This window comes from Salmo salar, unplaced genomic scaffold (genome assembly GCF_905237065.1).
Source record: "Salmo salar unplaced genomic scaffold, Ssal_v3.1, whole genome shotgun sequence".
NCBI lineage: Eukaryota > Metazoa > Chordata > Actinopteri > Salmoniformes > Salmonidae > Salmo > Salmo salar.
In genome coordinates, this window is record NW_025548511.1 from 6151 (window position 1) to 12300 (window position 6150).

Sequence of the window (6150 nt, forward strand, 5' to 3'; positions counted from 1 at the left end):
GTTGATTGGTCGGTCATTGGGTTCATTATATGTTCAAATAAAATCAAGCTTTATTTATACAGCACATTTCAGACATGGATGCAACAAAATGGCTTCACAGGAAAAGATTAAAAAACATTGAAAATAAACAGAAATATTTAGTACACAAAAAACAGAAAACAAAGACTAATGAGTAATTGCCATTGATTAAAATGTTAACGGGAATATCCAACCCAAAATATAAGCTTGGGACACTGGAAGTTGACTAGTAACAACAACTGGGACATAAAAGACACCCACCATGAGACCCACTAAATCTGCCCAAGAAGAGGAAAACAAAAGAAAAACCCACACCAAACTTAAAGACAGGAAGTAAACCAAAAAGGTGGAGCAACTAAAGGTGTTGACTCTCCACATGTATCAAGACAACTGGAGCACTGGGCCAGACACTCTTAAATAGAACCTGGACCAGCTCAGGTGAAACACCTTCCCACTAACGAGATGGACAAGCCAGCACAGGTGTAACACATACTGACTAACGAGCGATACTTGTCAACAATTAAAAACAAGAAAAACACATTTCTAAATAATAATATACAATCAAAATATTTTTTTATCCTTTTTCTTACTATAGAATCCTAAAACTCACTAGCTTCTAGAACTCTCGTGTTCCAAAAAACTCACTAGCTTCTAGAACTCTCATCAACGTAGCCCAAACAAAACTCATCTCTAATACGGAAAAACATGCAGTCATAATAAATTGTGATCCATGGCAACGCACTGGCAAAACACAAAACTTTTTAACTGCCCACCCGTGAAACAATCAGCAAATTGTCCTTAAAACGAACATGTCTGATTTCAAGAGGAAACTCCTGCAATATCCGTAGTAACTTCCCACCTCACAGCTTCTCTCTCTTTCAGGGTTCACTAGATAGGCATGTTGTTGGATCGGGGCCCAGTCCCCAATGTCATGTTCTAGTACATTTGGGTTGGCACATCTGGGAATGAACCCTGATATTCTAAAAGCAGGGCAACAATGTCAATGTAATTGTACCCAAAAATTATCAGTTGGTTGCATAAATAATTATGATTACTAAATCTTACATGAATATTAAACATGAAATAAAACCCAAATGTACACCCCTTTGTTAATATGTATTAGCAATAATTAACTTAATGGTGAGGCATAAAAATGTATCTTTTGTCAGGCTTAATGTTTGAAATATGAGGTGATTTGAGTCATGCTTCTTCAGTAGTGGAATAAAGACAATTAGTACTTGAATGTTGTGAAATAAATACTGGAGTGATGTAGGATTGTTCATATAATTGATTATTGTACTGTGACTATGTGTTTAGGCTGTAAGTATGTTGAAATTAAATTGTTTTCTTTCAACTTTCACTTTCAACTAAAACCAAACTTATATTGTATGTCGGGCATAGTCTTATTTTCTACGACATTTTGCTAGGTGAGATATCCCCAATGTCACAGCTTAAACGTGTCCAAATCAGTAGTCCAAATGCAGAAACAGTTTGTGATAAATTGAAAACCTAAACATAAAATGTAATACATACACAAACATCTGTCACAATAATCATATTACTTGTATTATTTAAAACAAGCACCTTATAAAACTGTACAAGCACCAAAAACGTTGTTGTTTTGACAAGTAGCAATAAATCACTGATATCAATTAGGGGGAAATCAGGTTGTACATGATGTTGAAAACTAACACAACTAAAAAAAAACACATGGAAATGGGAGATATATTTTACCTCACTGGTTAGAGGACAACCTGCAGAAGACAGTCAGCTACATTTTGGAGTGATGCATTTAAATGTAGGGGTCACTTAAATAAAGGAACACAACACTTATTTGTCATCACTCATTAATATCATGTTGAAATCAATTGTACGACAGGAGGGAGATGAGGTTGCACGTCCTGTTAAAACGAACAGCTCAAAAATCACACGGAATCTGGGAATAATGTGTACATCCCTGGTTAGAGGACAATTTGTATAAAACAGCTCGCACATTTTGAAGTGTTGCATTTGGATTCCAGTGGGTCACCAACGTGGTAAGTGTAACACAGCTATTTTTGTGTTAGTACTTTTTGTTAAATCACATCAATAGTAACTCTTCCATTTCAGAGCCTGGATTTTTTTACATTGTGACATCATTAAAATACTCCTTCTACAATGTTAAAACATTCTACATTGTGACATTAATTCATTGATATCATGAAACAACTCCTTCATGAATTTTCTGATGTTTAATCAGAGATCTTTATCAGAGTATCTCTTCCCACATTGATTACAGCTATGAGATTTCTCTCCTGTGTGTGTTCTCTGATGTGATACCAGGCTGTTTGACTGAGTAAAACTCTTCCCACATTCACCACAGCTATAAGATTTCTGTCCTGTGTGTGTTCTCTGAGTGATACCAGGTTGGTTGACTGAGTAAAAGTCTTCCCACATTGATTACAGCTATAAGGTTTCTCTCCTGTGTGTATTCTCTGGTGTTTAGTCAGATAGAAAGATGTAGTAAAACTCTTCCCACATTGATCACAGCTATAAGGTTTCTCTCCTGTGTGTGTTCTCTGGTGCACTGTCAGCACTCCAGATCGACAAAAACTCTTCCCACATTGATCACAGCTATAAGATTTCTCCTGTGTGTTTTCTCTGGTGTAGTGTCAGAGTTCTAGTTGCAGCAAAACTCTTCCCACATTGATCACAGCTATAAGATTTCTCTCCTGTGTGTATTCTCTGGTGAGCTGTCAGCTCTCCAGATCGAGCAAAACTCTTCCCACATTGATCACAGCTATAAGATTTCTCTCCTGTGTGTGTTCTCTGGTGTTGAGTCAGATGGCAAGATTGACCAAAACTCTTCCCACATTGACCACAGATATAAGGTTTCTCTCTCCTGTGTGTGTTCTCTGATGTAGAGTCAGACTGGTAGATGCAGCAAACCTCTTCTCACATTGACCACAGCTATAAGGTTTCTCTCCTGTGTGTATTCTCTGGTGTTTCGTCAGACCACTAGGGAGTCAGTAAAACTCTTCCCACATTCACCACAGCAATAAGATTTCTCTCCTGTGTGTGTTCTCTGATGAATTTTAATGCCTGATGAGGTGAATCTCTTCCCACAGTCAGAGCAGCAGTGAGTTCTCTTCCCTGTGGATGTCTGCAGGTGTTTATTGAGGTGTTCTGATCTGGAGAGACTCTTCTCTGCCTCTTCAGCATCAAGAGGTTGTTGAGGCTCCCCAGAGGATCCACGATAGTCCCATATCTCTCCTGTGTGAACAACAAAGTCAGACAGATGGTTAAAGGCCCACAACAGCGGTAATCCACTGTAAAAGGTGATGCCAACAGCGGAGCCATGATGTTGGACAACAATTGACGTCTGTAATGAATGTTACAATTATTTGAAATTTGCCTTAAAATGAGCAAGAATAGTCATATTTTGTCTTGTTTTCACATTAGTAGTAACATCGATGATTGTAGGCTAGAAATAAGTTATTCATGTTGTTGAAACTCTAAGCAGTGTGCCAGAGGAATTTTGGTTTACTGACACCTGGACATATTGAACGGGTGTTGAGCGCTAGTAAATTCATTATTCTGCACTCTGGTACTCAGACGAGAGTGCTCTGAAATCAGAGTAGATAGTCAATCAGAGTGAATTTATGAAAGCAACTGAATGTCCATTGAGAAAGCACAACGACTATACCATTTAGCTAAGCTAAGAATGACGGGAATAATCAAGTCAATAAACGTTGGGTAGTTAGTTAGATAGAATATAGTTCATATACTGGCAAGTTTGATGTATAAGTAGCCAACTAACGTTAGGTAGCTAGTTAACATACCGGTACATACTGCTGTAATAACATGCTAGCAAATAGTCAGCCAAAATGACGTGTAAAGTAACTTATTTGAAAAGTAATTATTTTATTACATTGCTCAACATTTTCTTAACATTTGTCATAATTAGTTAAAGCAATGAATTTGATTCGGCTCTTGTTGGACTTCGGCTGCATATTTTCTGCAATTTTCTTCAAATCTGAAAACGATGTGAAGCCACGCCCATTTCCTGAAGAATTGCATTATGGGCCCTAACGTACTGCGTGTTTACGTCATATTATGGCGAATTTAGTACGACATCCGGGAGGTTTTGGCATACTAACTATATCATACTATGACCAATAAGCACACTATATACTCAATTAACATCACAAATAGTACGGTTAGTATGAGTATTCTAACACAGCTAATGACTTATCAACAGCTCTAACAATTTGACCCCCACAGGAAAATCTACACTGGCAGTTATAGAAAGACCCATTTACTATATAACCATTGATTCTTGAAGAATATAACTTAGAAATGCCTCAAATGTTTCAACTGTATTACCCCATCAGAAACCAAAACATAAGCTTGAAAAACGCCACTGTTTGTAAACAAGCACTGTATAGCCTTGAAATCTGGTTAAAACTATAATTTTGACCTTATGGCCAGCCAGTCCTTGTATTCAGAGTGTAGTGAATTCAGGGGGTAGTCCTGAGCTGAACTCAAACCTGGGTCCAGCGACTGTCAAGTCAACAGCTTATAACTGTTACGCCAAGATGTCTGAACTTCTTGACGAGGTCGCTAGGTATTGGGTTACGGTTGCTACAATAGCTTTCTCTATGAATTTCAGAGTGGTTACAATTCTCCAGCCCCCCATGCCTCAGCTGTTTACCAAACCAAGTCTCTGGGCAGCCATTTTGTTTCTGTTTAAAAACTAGGTTGTCCCTTTAAACAAGCCACACAATCAACCAATTAATCTGCAGTTCAAACAATAACAAAGCTGTAATTCCACCACTGATTTGGTAATAAGATGATGATGGGGCTGGAGAAATGTAACTACTCTCAAATTCATAGACGGACCTATGGATACAAGGACTGACCATCCATGATATCAACATAGTTTTAACCATGTTTTGAGTGTGAGTGTTTACAGTGTTTGTTTATCATTTAAATTGTTTCTAAACATTGGAGTATAAAAAGCTTATTTGGGGTTCTGATGGGGTACAACAGTTGAACTAAGCTCATGAGGCATGTGTTATATTCTTCAAGACTCAATGGCCATAAATAAATAATTTAAAAGTCAAAATATTGATGTAGCTATTGAATATTTCCCCTCTAACACCACACATCAGTTCAACAACAACATCATCTTTATCAGGAGGAGAGTAGCTTAGTGAACTCATGGTCGGAGATGTTAGCTAGCTAGGCTAATGCTAACTTAACCAGCCCGCTAGCTGACTAATAACAACAACACCGCAAATATGAAATTAAATCTGATAACTAACTAGACGACAGAAGTGGGTTTAAAACACAGTGGCTAATATACACGAAAGCGTCTAAAGAGCTTTATTGGTTCGGCTATTTTGTCTAGCAAGCTACCGAGGTGGCTGAATAACTGTTGCTGCTGTTGAAAGAAGCGTTCCGTCCACTACATTATACGTCACACCAACAGCATTACCTTAAATTCCCACACCGCCATCTGCTGACTGGAGTGGGTAACGCAGTTGAGTAAAATGTTTATTTTAATTTTCAGACAAAAGGTTAAAGTATAGGAAGCATTCGTTTTTACTCGCTAGTGTAACAACACAGTGTGGTTAAAGACGTAGTAAGCTAGTTGTAGTCACGATATGGTTCCCTATAAGTACAAACAGTTATGTTTTTGCGTTGTTACATATTTCTTGACTTATTTCCGGATATCTTCTAAACTACCCACAATGCACTATGTGCTACAGAGTTTGTATGCTAGCTCGGTATTTAGCTCCAGCTTGTAAACGTCAGCCACACCTCATGCTTTCATATACTGTGTGGTTGTGATATCTAGTGGGAACGCATTAGCACGGTAGACTCTGCTGCCTTGTTGTCAGTAGGGATGTTACTTTTGATACCGGAGCTACGACGCCTGCGTCCAAATCGATAAGCAGTAAACTTCAAAGCAGTGTACCGATGCCTGTATCACTTTATCAGCAGCACGTCATCAATGGCGTCTGAAGCTTCATTTCATCAAACAACCACCTGATTGGTTTGGTATTGGGCTTGAAGATCCCACCCAATGTGTTCTCTAATCTCATAAAACATTTCAGTGTCTTTATTCTCCCAAGGGGAAGGTGCTGG